Source organism: Phyllostomus hastatus, unplaced genomic scaffold, assembly GCF_019186645.2.
Source record: "Phyllostomus hastatus isolate PE091 unplaced genomic scaffold, TTU_PhHast_1.1 phas_scaffold_12, whole genome shotgun sequence".
NCBI lineage: Eukaryota > Metazoa > Chordata > Mammalia > Chiroptera > Phyllostomidae > Phyllostomus > Phyllostomus hastatus.
In genome coordinates this window covers 18,660,575-18,676,999 of record NW_025334007.1, presented here as the reverse complement: position 1 = coordinate 18,676,999, position 16,425 = coordinate 18,660,575, and the positions used below count along the sequence as shown (strand labels likewise).

The following is a 16,425-nucleotide window of genomic DNA, read 5'->3' as shown; positions in this document are numbered from 1 at the left end:
GGTTAAAAGGGAGTATAATCCCTGACTGGAGTGACTCAGTTGGTTGCAGCACCTCCCCAAAACTGAAAAGGTCACTGGTTCAATTCCCAGTCAGGGCACATGCTTAATTTGCATGTTCAGTCCCCGGATGGGACATGTACAAGAGGCAACCGATCGATGTTTCTCTCTCACATCGATGTTTCTCTTCCCCTCTTTCTCCCTCCCTCCCCCTCTCTCAAATAAATAAATAATCTTTTTTAAAAAAGCTCTTGAGTTACTGAGTACTCTGGAAATATCTGTGCTTCATGTGGCGTCTTGGAACCCCTGACGACCCAAGAAAGTGTGGTCTTGAAAACTACATTAACAAAATGCGAAGAGGCATCACCCAGCTCTCTGTCATTTATAGACGATGTCTACATATACCACGTTCACTGGCATCTGCCTCATGTGTTCTGACAGGGAAATCCTCTCTCTGGGCACTGAAAGAATAAACCTCTTGAGCTGTGTGTTACCTGCTTTGTGCCTACCAGCTGGGAAGCTCTGACTTAATCAACGTCCCAATAATGATCAGCAAAAAGCGAGTGGTTGAGAAAGTTTGTAGCAAACGAAACTTCATGGATGCTGCACATCATTCAAATAATGACATTTGTCTTTGCAGGAACACTATGGGTTGCATGAAGATTTGGTTTCAATTCATCTGTCTCTTATGTATGCACTTTTTCTCCAGAGTACTTAGCATAAGACTTCAAAAGGCACTCAATAAATATTTGCTGAATGAATGTACCAGGAATTAATAACGCAAAATGTTTTTGAAAAGGTAATTGATGTCAAATGGCAGGCGGAGAAAGCCAGAGAAAGTTCACCAGGGATAGGAATGCTGTGTACAAAGTTGGTACTGTGTCCAAGGAAAGAATTTACACTTAATAAATAACTTTGGAAACCAGGTCCTTTTATGTCATTGCCTCTGGACGAGGCCACACTGGTGGTGGGAGAATCCCAGCCAAATAAGCCCTGATAGCAGTTGGAGAAAGGGGAGTATAAATAATAACTTAATGTTACAAAAGACCCCAAGGAAAAAAACCCTTCGCCATCAGCTTTTCAGGAGATCTTTAAGAATAGGACAACGCACCACCACACACACACCTCTTTACATTTTGAATGGAATAAAAAGGCCAAGCCAGAAGCCCTACAGAGGGCCCTGACACCCCCACCAGAGCATGAACGACAATACAAGTCAGTGTATTCTTTCTCGCCATGAGCCCTAAGACCCCGGTTAACACAGTGTAGCAGAATTTTGACTCGCCCGGTCTGTATTCAGGGCCTGGGTTGTCAGAGACAGTGTCTGAGCTTTCACACATCATGACAGACGGAAATGGATCCTATTTCTAGGGCTCAACTGGGGAAGCTCTGCAGCGCAGAGGTAACCTTTGGGAGGGTGGCCCAGCCCAAGCAGGGTTTGGTGGTCTAGGTGCCAAGAGGCGTCGGCGTCTGGGCACGTCCGTAACCTATTCCTCCTTTGCCAGGCCTCTGTGGTCCATCTGGTGGAAAGCTTTGTCTTAAAGAACATTCCTCAGGATGATCAGCCATCAGGGAAGTTTGCAGCAAAGCATACTTCACATGCTACACTTCTGCGGGAAGTCACAATACATACTGGCACGTGCGCCACATATTAAATCTCTGAGAAGACTGGTTTCTCTTTGCTTTCCCTACAGTATTTTTTCATCTCCTTTAACCCAGACACACCTTTAACATCTCGCAGGTGCAAGGAGCTCCAGGATCATTAAACCCTGCACGCAAGCGCGCAGAACCAGGGACTCGCGAGGGTTAATGTAACACCACGTCCTAACTGCCTTTCATGGGAGGATTAGTTCAGACACTGAAATAACTTTCATCTTTGGGAAGAAATCCGCCTGGAACTTTATTAATGCCGAAGCGTTAAATACAATAATCACTATTATTGCCCCCCAGTGGGCTGCGGAGGAGCCAAGGGTAGGCGGATTCTGGGGCTGGGGCTACAGTCATCTCCACCCATTCATACGCCATTGGCAAGGAGAACTCGAAACGTGGATTCAAAAACCCGGTGCTTACGCCCTCACCCCGGGCCTGTCCGCCCCAGGAGACTTATCTGTCTTTCTGGTTATGTATTCCCCTGGCTGTTGATGTAATTAGTGTCTAATGACTGTGTGCATATCAACTCACAGGAAGAACGGCGGACGTGCTCGTTGATTTGGCTCGGGGCCACCCCAGCGGCGGGGTGAGGCAACGAAGTATAAACATCTGCTATTGAGCGTATATTTGAAAATAGTGCGTTTGTGTCTCCTGCGCGGCTGATTCCCACTGAAAGCGACACAGTATCAAAACTTCTGTTTTTTTCTGATTGGCACCTATGAGATAACAAGCTTTAAAACATCTGAAAAACCTTCCCGGTCCGGCTGCTTTTGTGCTACTCAGAATTTTATTTAGGAAAATGTCTGGTACGTCACACACACTGCTTTTCTGGGTTTCGTTCTCACAGAGGTGAGCAACTCTCACTTAAACTGAGTTACTATGGATCGTCACACTTTTTCAAGTCAAGGGCCTGCAATGAAACTGGCCGCAGCTTTTGTTTTTATGAATAAGCAGTTGCCTTGCCCTGTATTCAATCAGTAGCCTCACTAGGGAACGGACCATGACTGCAATCTTTAAAGTAGTCACTCTCTCAAATCTGCTTGTTGGCGCTGATTGCTTTTCTTGAAATTCATTTAAGCGATTCATTTCTTAATATGAGAAATTCAAAAATAGTCCCTCCTGTCACTCGCTGTGACCGGTACCACAATGTTGCTCCCGAAACTCCTAGGATTAGGTCACTGTGTGTCACACAGAACAGCACTGCTTTGATAGATGAGCCATCACATACTGAAAATGTTTACTCAAGCTAATTCAATTAAGAAAGCACCTTGCCATAAAAAAATAAAAACTGCAATTCTGTACCTGATTCCCAAATCGCTTTTGACAGCTATGCCATTTTTCAAAAAAAGATTCTCATCAAAAGTTCTGCGCCCTAGAACTTACATAGCTTTTTCTTCTTTTTCAGTTGTCTCCCAATTGCCTGTTCTTAAGTCTAGCTAAAGTTCTGCTGCAAAACTGTTAAACCCGTTCACGTTTCTATGTTTCATTACATTCACCTTGGGATCTTTGTGTACACATAGAATATAGACAAATTTTAAATCAATAGACTGCAATGCCTTTGACATAAAGCCTCTGTGCACCATTCTCGCCTTATATATAAACAGACACACACTACTTGTCAAAATGCAAGAGTAAGCTTCTTTACATTGTCTAGAACAAAGAGCCCAGCTCGGCTTTTTTTTTTTTTCTCTTTCCTCAGTGTCTCAGAAGGTGTCCTTTATTATATGTGCGGGATGCAAGGGTTTTGCTGCTGCATGAATGAAAAACGATACCTTCAGACGGCCTTTTTAGTGACAAATTGCACTTCTGCAGAATATCACACTGCCTGTGGTTGTAAGAGCCCCACTTAGATTTCCTATGACTTCCTTGGGGACTCAGCCTTCTCACAAAGCACCCCAAGGCTCATTTGCAGTGTTTCAGAGTGCAGGACAAAGATGAGAAAGTTTGCTCATCGTCATGGGCTGGAAAACTGTGCCGAGTGAAAACACTCTGTGGAATGTCTCGAGTGCTCAAATCACTGCCTCGGTGGATTCCTGGTATACAAAACAGGCAGGAAAAGTTGTCTGCAGACATTCGCAAAGCATTGTGTTTGTTCGGGAAGGAGCTGTGGGGTGAGAGGCTGAGCTGAGCCTCTCCCTTTGCCTCCTGGGTGAGAGCAGGGAGGCTGCCACTTAGCAGAAGCAAGCAGAGAGAGATCGGTAAGACTCACCGGCTTCCCCATTTTTCCCAGGACGGGGTTTTTGTTCCTCGCAGTGATCAGGAACAGGCAAACCTGTAGGTCCTCCAGGCAGGCTGCCTCGGATCAGCTGAATGGCTGAGGCGTTCAGGAAGCGTGCTCTGTCCAGCTCCAAATCACTCCCCCTTCTCCAGGCTGTGTGCTTACACGCCTCCCAGTCAGCGCAAAACTCCGCCAAACTCAGGTCAGCCGAACAGGTTTCCTTATATAGGTAAACATGAATTGCATTCCTGGTGGAAGAAGTTAACTAGGAATCCACTAACCTGGTTAACTCTACACATGCCAGAATGGCTCAGCGTCAGTCAGCCCGAGTGGGGTTTGGTCGCAGTACAAAGGGATTTGTGCGATTTAATTAAAATCATCTTTATCCTGGCAGTCTGTAACACTGGTCCTTCTCGGGGAACTGGTATTTTATTTTTATATCGTGAGCTGTGACCAACCTTATATAATCTGAAGGCGTTGTAGGGAGAAAAACCAAAGCACAGGATGTTATCATGTGTCTTTTATGTTTTGAAAACTAGGGGTAACCTGAAATTATTTTCAGAGAAGTGAATGGAACATGGGATAGGAAGAGAAAATGTGAACAAGCTCCATCAAATGAGGTTCAAATGCTTTATTTGAACATAGCAGCAAATACTTATTCAGCTTTCCCAGGCCTTTGGTAGTAGATAATGGAATGTGATCATTTTGAGTCTATTCCCTTTACAATGAAGTAACTGCTACTGTATTCTTTGATGAGCAGAATGACACATAATGGCATCTATTTATTCCATATAATAACCCTCCTGAGACCACATACTGAAGTGTTTCAGGAAAGAAATCTAAGACTTGTGAATTTGCATAATTATATGTAAAAATTTTTAAACAACTTCCTGGACTTAAGAAGGTAAGAAAAAAACTTTAAAAGAACTCTGGGGAAGGCCTCGCTCTACGTTCAAAATATAGTTTTTAAATTTAACTATGTAACTTCTGTCAATTGTCCAATAATTGTCTCTTTCTTCCTATATTTATCTACCACCAGTAAAATGATTCTTTTTAATTGTAACCAATTCCACGGAAGTCTTACTATAGAGACTCAAGACTTTTCAATACCTGAGTGTCAGAAGTGAAGATTGCCTGCTAAATAAAACCTACTTTAAAATGAATCATTTGTTCCTATTTCAGCCACTTGGTGACTGCTCCTCGAGCAGTGACAATCTTAGTAAAAATAGCTCAGTGCTGTATTTCAGGTCTCTGCTAGGGAAAGGGGAGAGCAGGAATGTTTACACACTACTTAAGCCAGCACAAACCAATCATCCAGAGTTTCTGTTAAGAGCAGTAAATTGCACAAATTGCACTGTCAGGAAGGGTAACTAATCTTTGAATAGCATTTTGCACTGGGCAAAGATTTTCTCCTACAATTCCTTTTCATATTGCAACAGGAATGCTACGCAGTGTGTGTTACTATTTCCTTTCTGTGATAACAAAACTGACTTGCAGAGATCATGATCAATCTCTGGGACATCCAAAGTCCCAGATCTTCTACAATTTAACTCCAACAGAATTTCCAAAAATAGAGTCAACTTGGAGAGGCAGAAGAACATTAAAATGGCAGTTTTCCATGTTCAAATGTAATTTTTAATAATCATATGTCCAGAGAGTTTAAATGCAATACAGTGACTGATTAAATATTCTTTATAAAGTCATAACTTACTACTAAAATGACTGCCTCTAAATGGCTCCAGAAAGATCATAAAATGAGATAGGAAGTGTATTTTTATTGAATATGAATTTGGGTTATAAAATATGATGAAAATATAAGTTGGCAAATGCGGTACACATTTTTCTGTTCGCAGTTACATGCATTTATTGCATGGAGTTAAGACTCATCTTGACTCCCTCCCTAGAAGGAATATTAGTGTTTTATACTTATTGGGTTTTCATTAAGCTTAAATGAAAACTCTGTGCCATGGTCGCTAAATGGCTTTCACTAATACAGTCCATTTATGATCCTGCACCATTTATGTTCTCACAATTGCCACTGGAGCAAGTTCTGTTTATGCAGGAACTTTAGACTTTATTAACATGTTGATGCAAGACAAAGAATGCATTTTTTCCCAAGGCAGGCTAAACCTTTAAGTGCCTTAATCTGGCCTCCAAATTTGTTCGTACAATTTTAAGCAAACAATCATTGAGGCTTTAAACACACAATATCTTGGGCTATCATTATTGAATTGGAAGGTCAAAATGAAGTCTGGATCTCTGAGTAGCACATTTCAAAGAGGAAATACGACCCTCTGCTAAATCCATTTTGGGAGTCTCAAGAAATGGTTTGGGAAAGACTGCATCACTGAAGCAGCATGAATTCAACCTAACCATACAGGACCCCAATGAGAGAGTACTTACAGCTGAATAATTATACCGTGCCAAAAAATAGCACTTTTGGGAAACTAAATAAAAATACAAGACTTACTTGAAGGGGAGAAAAATATCAGTGCGGTTTAAAGAAAACATCAGAGGAAAGATTTTAGACATTCCCAATGACATATAACTAATGAGTAGTTGAGCTATAATTCAAACCTTGGCCCACCCGATTCCAGAATGCTCGCTATTTTTACTGCATCCTGGACATACCACTCAATTCAAGAAAGAGCAAATGCCATAGAGTCAGAGGATGCTTCCATTTGGTTCCATCTCTTAGTTGTGTGACCCTGGGTAAATTACTGTATGTTTCTGAGCCTCCCCCCCAAAGTGGAAATTAAAAATTGTTGTCAATCTCGTGGATTAACATTAGTTCCTAATGCAATTTTTAAAACTCTTTCTACCGGGGTGTGTATAGGAGACAACCAATTGATGTCTCTCACATGGATGTTTCTCTCCTTCTCTCTCTCCCTCCCTTCCCCTCTCTCTAGAAAAATCATGCTACATATATTTACTGGTGCTTTTCATGATGCAGGCATTTTGCTAGGTCCTGGGAACACAGCCAGTAGCAAGTTAGGCATATCCTCCCTCCCCCGAGCTAACCACCTCACAGGAATGACTATGCACATCTGTAGTAAGGAATGTGAAACTGTAATGCTGCTCCAGATTTCTCATAATACAAGAACGTTTCACTTAAGTCCTATGTTAATGAAGAAATATCAATGGATAGATGTTCAAGCTAGTGCTCCCGCTGTAGTAAGTGCAGTTACTCTCGCCATGACTGTGTTAACCAGCCTGGGCTGAGTCGAGTAAGGTAAATACTACGAAAATATAAAACTTGATGCATGCATGATGTCATGACAATGTTCTTTAACAACTGAAGAGGATGAGCACATTTAATTGAAAAGCATCTTGCAGATACTCAGAAAGCTAGATGTTCATGGAGTTAGTTTTACCATTAGCTCTTGTTTAAATTTAAGTTTATTTTTAATTACTTTTTATTGTATGTTTCCATTACCATTTAGTACACTTTACCCCTCCCCCCAGCAACCACCACACTGTTGTCCATGGCCGTGAGTCCTTTTCCCTTTTTTGCTCAGTCCCTCCGCCCCCAGTCCCCCCCGTCGCCACCAGCTGTCATCTGTTGTCCATCTACGAGTCTGTATTTCATTTGTTAGTTCAGTTTGTTCATTAGATTCCACAGATGAGTGAAATCATATGGTGTTTGTCTTTCTCTGACTGGCTTATTTCATTTAGCGTAATGTTCTCCAGGTCCATCCAATCTGTTCCAAAGGGTAAAAATTTCTTGTTGTTTTTTTTTATGGCCAAGTAGTATTCCATTGTGTAAATGTCCCACAGTTGTTTTATCCACTCCTCTGTTGATGGACACTTGGGCTGCTTCCATATTTGGTGATTATAAATAATGCTGCAATGAACACAGGGGTGCTTATGTTCTTTCGAATTAGTGTTTTAGATTCCTTTGGATATATTCCCAGAAGTGGGATCGCTAGGTCAAAAGGCAGATTCATTTATAATTTTTTGAGGTATCTCCATACTGCTTTCCACAGTGGCTGCACCAGTCTGCATTCCCACCAACGGTACAAAAGGGTTCCCTTTTCTCCACAGCCTCGCCAGCACCTGTTTGTCTGTTGACTTATTAATGATAGCCATTCTGACCGGTGTGAGATGATATCTTATTGTGATTTTGATGTGCATTTCTCTGATGATTAGTGACATTGAGAATCTTTTCATATATCTATTGGCCATCTGTCTGTCTTCTTTGGAGAAGTATCTATTCAGGTCCTTTGCCTATTTTTTAATTGGGTTGTTTGTTTTTTGGTGGTGAGTTTTCAGTACATACAATGGGCTAAAGATCGTTTATTCAATAAACGGTGTTGGGAAAAATTGGACAGACATGCACACACAAAAGAAACTAGATCACCTTCTTACACTGCACACAAGAATAAATTCAAAATGGATTAAAGACCTAAATGTTAGACCTAAAACCATAAAAATCCTAGAAGAAAACATAGGCAGCAAAATCTCGGACATAGCTCATAGCAATATTTTATCATATATGTCTCTTCAGGCAAGGGAAACAAAAGAAAAAATAAACAAATGGAACTATATCAAACTAAAAAGGTTTTGCACAGCAAAGGAAAACATCAACAAAATAAAAAGATAACCCACAGAATGGGGGAACATACTTGCCAATACATCTCATAAGCAGTTAATATCCAAAATTCATTAACTCTTTATATAAGAGTAGTGAAAAAAAGACATGAGAAAGAGCCCTAGATATTATAGCCAGTTATCTATCTACTAATCTATTATGAATTCACTTCCGTGCAATAAACATTTAATTAGTACATACTATGGATAAGGGCCTATGAAGGATACACACAGAAAAGAATATACCAAGGAATGGTCCCTAGTTTTAATTGAGCTTTCTAGAAAAATGTTACGGAGCTTAATAGCTGTATCAGGCAGGATGAGTGAGGTTACGCTCTGGTAACAAGTAAGCCCAAGATTTCCGTGGCTTATAACAAACGTATATTTCTCATTCGTGCTGCATATTCACACAGATCAACAGGCAGGACTCTCTTATTCACAGCCACTCGAGAACCCAGGTGATGAAGTTCCTTTCAACACATACTCCCATGGTTGCTCAGACAGGAAACAGGGACTTGGGGAATTGTACACTGCCTTTCAAAACTTCACTCCGTAAGGGATACTTCAATTTTGCTTACCCTTCACTGGCTACAGCTTGTCCTCTGGCCCCCTTGACTTCAAAGAAAGAGAGAGAACTAGAATACATGACAAATGAAGACGTGACAGATATGGCAAATGGTCTGGCTGGAGGAAAGGATCAGTTCAGTAGGTGTATTCAATACCCCTTCCGGCATAATGGCTGGCGTGATAAGTTTGGAAATTACTGGCTAGATCCAATTTCTATGAGTGGGAACCTAGAGGTAGATTCAAAGATTACTAGTGGTTCTGGGTGGACCTTGAGGGAAGGTGACCTTTTTTTTTTAAAGATTTTATTTATTTATTTTTAGAGAGGGAAGGGAGAGAGAGAGAGAGAGAGAGAGAGAGAGAGAGAGAGAGAGACATCAATGTGCAGTTGCTGGGGTCTGTGGCCTGCAACCCAGGCACCCAGGCATGTGCCCTGACTGGGAATCGAACCTGCGACACTTTGGTTCCCAGCCTGCGCTCAATCCACTGAGCTACGCCAGCCAGGGCGGAAGGTGACATTTTAAAAAGATGTCCTGGGGCAGGCTTGTCTTAATATTTCTATCAGTTACTTGAGGGATGAAATAAAAGACAAGTTGCTTTAATTTGCAGATGGTGCAAAATTGGACAGCTAACACTTCAGAGGATTTTATTATAATTCAAAATAACCTTGAAGAGTAGGGGGGAAACGACATCAAGAAAGAAGCATGTGTTCATAGTGATAAATAAAGGATTGGAATGAGAAAGATCTACAAACTACATGGTAGAAAAATTATCTCGAGCTAATATTAATCTGTAAGTTAAATACATCCTGGCGGCTTAGCGTTTTTACTCGCAAAGCCTTTGGCAGGGTGGCGTTAGCCACGTAAGCATTGCAAAACGAAGCGTTGCTACTGCTTCACGGGCAACCCACAGTATAAGAAATAAGAAATCAGAGCCAATCCGGAAACAAACACATACGTTTCCAAAAGACTAACTGCCCTAGGTCAGGAGGCAGCAAACGTTTTGTGCAAAGGGTTAAATAGGAAATATTTTCGGCTTTGCTAGCCACTAAGCCTTTCTGTTGCAACTCCTCTGCTGTCCTGGCCCACAACAGTCATAGATAATAGGCAAATGAATGGGCACAGCCACGTTCCGGTTTAACTTTCTTTACAAAACCAGGCAGCCAACCTCGGCCTGTACTTTGCACACCCTTGTTCTCTACACTGTGTGTCCCAGAATGGCAAGGAGCTCACCTTGACTGCAAGTGCCTCAAAGGCCAGAAGGACCTTATTTTGGCCATTTTCCTATTGTTCAATATCCTGTCATAGTGTTTCCCAGCCCTGGCTGGTGTGGCTCAGTGGACTGAGCACGGGCCTATGACCCAAAAGGTCGCTGGTTCAATTCCCAGTCAGGGCACATGCCTGGGCTGTGGGCCAGGTCCCCAGTAGGGGGTGCGTGAGAAGCAAGTACACATGGATGTTTCTCTCTCTCTTTTTCTCCCTTCCTTCCCATCTCTCCATAAATAAATAAATAAAATCTTTTAAAAAATAGTGTTTTCCATATAGGTGCTAGCGAAGAAACTGGTCAAACAAATTATATTAGCCAAAAAATGTTACTATACCAGCCTCCTTACTAAATATTCAAAAACAATTAGAATACGTAAGTCTTGAAAATGTCATCAAATCCAGCATATAATTTACCTTCTTAATTTGTCGAGTCTTTATCAATTGTATTGTCTTCCTGGTACAAAAAGATTAATGATGCAAAGATATAATAAAACCTAGAGAAGGATGATAATAATGACGTTAAAGGGAAGAAAAAGTTGCAAAGCAGAACATGTACACGTACACTTAACTTTTTCCCAAGTTCTTCGTAACTAGTGGAGGTTAATGGAGCAAATGCCGTTCTTATTAAACATAGGCGAAAATGGAGACAAAGGCAGGTTGGGCCCACTGCCTAATGTTAACGAGCTACCGGTGATGGAGAAGGACATAGCACCCAGGTTCCCTGGGTTGACAGTTCCAGACCGTGATACACACGGAGTGCACGGGAACTGGGAGAAGCAAGGGCCCGTATGGAATGCAACGAAAGTCTTGCGGTGTGTTCTTTTGGGTGCATCAAGAAAAGCCTAGTACTCTATGCTCCATCTCTCCTGCCCTCCCCCATGTGTCCGCATAGCCCTCGGTGGACAATAAAGGGGGTATGTACAAGATCAGTGACCAAAAGTAACCTCACACGGGCATCTGACCGTAAACTCCTAACTGGGCAGGCCGCGGTGGGAGGTCACACCCCAGGCCTATAACTTCTTTAGCGAAAGGTTTAAGCTGGCCCTGCCCATTATTCTTGTGCATCTAGGTTAGCACACCTTTGAAATGCCAGAAGTAATCTTTTCCAGATGCCTCAAAGGTTTGACCCTCAAGGAAGCGCGTAATCTTGTTAACTATCCTCTACCTTGCTTTCTCCAACCAGCATGTAATCTTTCTTAACATTCACTCCTTAACTCTAAATGCATAAAAGACAGGCCAAAACCATCTTTTAAAAATATACATTAGAGCATGCCACTTCCCTGCTTAAAATCTGTAGTGGTATTCTTCCCATCATTAGAATACCATCTGGTTTCATCCCATGGCCACAGAACTCTCCATAATTTGACCTCCCCAGCCTCTCCAGACGAATCTCATAGTACAATGTCCAGCCACAATGGCCTTCTTTCTGTTTCCCCAACACCTCTGTCTGGTTCAGACCTCAGGACCTTCGTACATGTCCTTCCCACTGCTGGAAACACCCTTCCCGGTGTGGCAGGCAGACCAGTGGCCTCCCAAAAATGTCCAAACCAGAGTCCCTGGAACCTGTGAATTATGTTGTTTGTTAAATGGCGATGAGAAATGAAGGTTGCAGATGGAATTCAGATTGCTAATAGACTGACTTTAAGATAAAAAGCTGATCTTGTATTACCCAGGTTGATCCAGTATCATCGAGAGTTCCTTATAACATGGGAGAGGGAGGCAGGAGAATCACTATCAGAGTGATGCGATGTGAGACACTTGACTATATGTTGGTGGCTTTGAAAATGGAAGAAGGAGATCATGAAGAGACCGTGGAGACCTCCAGAAGGAATGCAGCCCTGGCCGCACCATGACTGTGGCTCAGCAAGACCCGTGCTTGATTTCTGGCCATGAGAGTTGTAGGAAAATAAATCAATCTGGGCTATTTTAAGCCATGAAACTTGTGATAGCTAGTTACAACAGCAACAGGAAACCAATACACCTGGCATCTTCACTGCTAACCCCTAACCCTTCAGAGTTTAGGCTCAAGTCTCCTCCAGTAGGAGGAGGCCACCCTTGACAAGCAGGACGGACACCAGCCATCCTACTTCCAGTGGGTTCCATAGTGATATCCATTGTATTTCCTGCATAGCTCTGACCAGCATGTCACATTACAGCCGTTCATTCAGTGCAAAGCGAAAAGAGAAAAAAAAAAGAAAAAGAAGAAAAGTCCCACCTTGACAAAGAGTAGAAAATCACGATAAACTGGAAAACATTTAATGTGGTGGTTGTTTTATATTCCCTGGAACAGGAATGCTGGAGAAAGAACCAGGTTTGCATTAAGTAACGAACATTTTATGTTGGATGAAAAGACATTCTTGACGGTAGTTGGAGTAATTGCACAATGAAACAGGCTGCCAAGAGGGGCCACAGAGGCCTAGATTGTGGCAACACTCACAAAAGAGATTAGATAACTCAAGTCAAGAGAGTAAGTGGAGCTCTGCCTAGAGCATTTACTTGATGACCTGCTTGTCCTTCCTCCAGCTTTAAAATGTGTGTAGCACAAAGCAATGAATCACAGGACAACATCTGCATGTAATTGCATTTCTGTTCCAATAATAAATGTTTCAACTGCTATGCTATTTACGAAAGCTGTTATCATAAAGAGCCAAGTGGGGGAAATTTGAAACACAAATGCTTATCTTGAGAAACCTTTCCTTTGCAATTCAGTGTCCAAGTACCCAAACACCAAATTTGCTGTAGTATATGAATTGTCCTGAGGAGTTTATCTTTGAAATTCTATTTCCAACTGATTTTTTAGGTATCTGATTCCCGGTAAAGAGCCCGTTCTGTCACCCATGGTTTTCTTAATATTTTTTGAACCCAAAGAGGAGCAAAGGCTAGAAACTATTCCTATTTCCCTAACAGACTTATCATCTGAATTCTGGACCCACTGTCAATAGGGAAAAGAAGATGTTTAGCACTTTCTTTTCAGTTCAGAATGTTTACTCTCAAAACACAACACTAGAATTCCGGATTTCTTTGACCCACCCCACTCTTACTCCCACAAACCACCAGCCTCTCCAGGGATTTTAAGCCTTTACATTGCTTGCAATATGCCAGGACCGTTTAAAATGATTAACCGCCAATGTAGAAGAGAATAGGAAATAAAAGAAACTCTTATTCCTCAGTTCAGCCTTGTCCTCTCACCCCTACACAGTGGCAGATGACGTTTCCGCACGCCTTGGCCAGGAGAGGCCGGCTTTTCCACTCAGTATTCCCCGAGCCATCGGTGCCACCAGCAAAGGCTGGCAATCATGTTGGCCTTTTCAAGTTAGCTTTGAGAGAATTCGTGTTCTGCAAAATCGAGTTGAATTTTTAAACAACTGACTTTACTTTGCATCTTTCAGTCGCGCCTGTTGGCAAAGTAAAATTCATCGCTTTTGGTAAAGCACGAAAAGTCAAGCTACAGAGAAAAGAAAACCACAGCTCTTAAGAGGTTGCCTCTTTCCACTGGGCCAGGCAGATGTTTCAAGATGATGTCGTGGCGAGGTTCTCTTTTAATGAGATGGCAAGAAACCACACAGGAGGGAAAAATCCTCAAAGACCAATGAAGGCAAGTAATTTGACAATAATAACTCCAAACCACCGCCCCATGTCCCAAGGTCTGTATTTCTTCGTTCCTAAATGCTTAGTTCTCACGTCATTAGCACTCTTTAAAACACCACAGCTGAAGCTCAAAACCAAATGAAAACTTAGAACACTCTTTTAGGAAGATGGAAATATATGATCAGTTTCCAAACTTATTTTTAATTAACTCTTTCAACTCCAGATCAATTGCAGTGGCTAGACGATTCAATGGTTAGCATCTAGGCTGCATGTTTTTTTCCCACCCAGGGATCCTGACTCATGGTAGAGCTGAGGATGGAGACAGATATGGATATATTCATTCATTCGCTAAGTAGTATCAGGTAAATACGATGTGTCAGACATGCAGTACCAGATTAGAGTAGATAACAGCAACTTCAAGGTTGGAAGAGTTTCAACAATTACGTTTTAGTGAAACATATAAAACATTCCATTTTCTTGTTTTTACTTTGCAAGCAGTGTGCATGTCCTGGTTTTAAACACCAACAAGAACCCATTACCGGTGATAAGTGATGTTGAAAGCATGCACCTACGACGATATGATGAGAAGGAAATGTCTCGTCTGGGGTATTTTTCCTCAAAACCATAACCCCAGTCTGATCATAAAAAAACATCAAATAAACATATGTATTAGTCTGTTTGTGCTGCTATAACATGATACCACAGACTAGGTGGCTTATAAACAACAAAACTTTTACTTCCCACACTTCTGGGGGTTACAAGTCCAAGATCAGGCTGTCACCATGGGTGGGTGCACACCCTCTTCTGGGGTGCAGACTTCTTGATGTACTCTCACATGGTAGAAGGGCTAGGGAGTTCTTTGGGGTCTTTTTTTTTGGTAGGGTCTCTTTTATAGTGGCACTAGTCCTATTCATGAGGGCTGCACTCTCCTGACCTAGTCACCTCGCAAAGGCTTTCCTCCTCCTATCATCACGTTGGAGATTAGGATTTCGCCATGTGAATTTAGTGGGGACACAAACATGTATATTGTAGCAGCTACACTGAGTGACATTTTACAAAATATCTGACCAGTATGCCTCAAAGTTGTAAAAGTCTTTAATAGGAAAGGAAAGTCAGAAACTCCCAGCCCACGGAAGCCTAAGAAGACACGATAGCTAAATGCAATGCAGTGCTTTGGATGGGGTGCTAGAACAGAAAGAAGGCATTTGTGAATAAACTAGGAAAATACATATGAAACTAGAGTTTGGTTAATAGTAACATATATACAGGATCTCTCTGTGCTGTCTTTGAAGTATTTTGAAATCTAAACTTATGAAAAACTTAACAAATAATTAAAATAAACCCTTGCCCTGGCTGGCGTAGCTCAGTGGATGGAGCGTGGGCTGCGAACCAAAATGTTGCAGGTTCGATTCCCAGTCAGGGCACATGCCTGGGTTGCAGGCCATGACCCCCAGCAACCGGACATTGATGTTTCTCTCTCTCTCTCTTTCTCCCTCCCTTCCCTCTCTAAAAATAAATAAATAAAATCCTAAAAAAAAACTAAAACAAGAATAACAAAACAATATACCGCATTAGTTTTCCATGGTGGCCAAAGAAGGAAAAAATAAGATAGAGAAAAGATCCACCCAAGAAGGACAGAGACACACAGGCAGGGGACATGCAAAGAATAACATATAGAAATAGACTGGTGGGCTCTGGGAGAGTGTTAGAATTCATGGCCTCATTACGAGGCTCCCTGCTATTTTGTTAAGCTATAGTGATCCGAAGAAAGGATCATTCTTTTAAAAAATGGGAGACTTGACATAGGTCAGAAACAGTGTATTGAGAAACTTCTCTTCTTTTTGCTATTTTCAAATGTTAGATTTTTTTCTCTATGCGATTCTGAAGGTTTTACAGATGTGTCAATGAATGGCTTTGGCTAGCGACACTTTCAGGAACCTGGGAAAGACTGATCACCAAGCTTTCGACAATGAAAGCTGGTGTGTGCCAACAGAGTTCTTTTTTGAGAATCCTACACTCTCTAGTAGTGTCCCCATGCCAACAGGATACATTTAGAATTGGCCTTGACTTCATCCTAATAGGTATTTCTATTTAGAAATCAATCTCGTTTTTGGCCTACCTGGGAATAGATATACTGGGAAGAAAAAAAAAGATAGTTAAAAAAATCCCTAACATTAGATAAAATTTTCACAGTTGCACATAATGTCTTTAGGCTTCGCTTCTTAAAAGAAGTGCTATAATATTTCATAGAAGTTTTCCAGATCACTTAACCCCATAGTTAATCTGCAATTAATTCATGCTAAGAATTTCTTCAAACCAATGTGCACTTAGTTACACTTTCCATGGTGCTTTTTTTTTAAAGATTTTATTTATTTATTTTTAGAGAGGAAAGGGAGGGAGATAGAGAGAGAGAGAGAGAAACATCAATGTGCGGTTGCTGGGGGTTATGGCCTGCAACCCAGGCATGTACCCTGGCTGGGAATCGAACCTGCGACACTTTGGTTCGCAGCCCACGCTCAATCCACTGAGCTACGCCAGCCAGGGCTCCATGGT

At 41.8% G+C, this 16,425-nt stretch overlaps 1 protein-coding gene across 2 annotated transcripts in view; it reads right to left on the bottom strand.

The window, feature by feature from the left end:
• The window catches only part of MID1 (midline 1), a 395,135-nt gene that overhangs the window by 333,973 nt on the left and 44,737 nt on the right, over positions 1–16,425 (bottom strand). The window contains exon 1 of one of the 2 annotated variants that reach the window (XM_045855995.1): positions 3,857–3,972. The exons of the other annotated variant lie outside the window; for it this stretch is intronic. The gene's annotated coding sequence lies outside the window, so the exon portion shown is untranslated. Of the gene's footprint in view, positions 1–3,856; positions 3,973–16,425 lie in introns of those variants that run through there. 2 annotated transcript variants of the gene reach the window in all.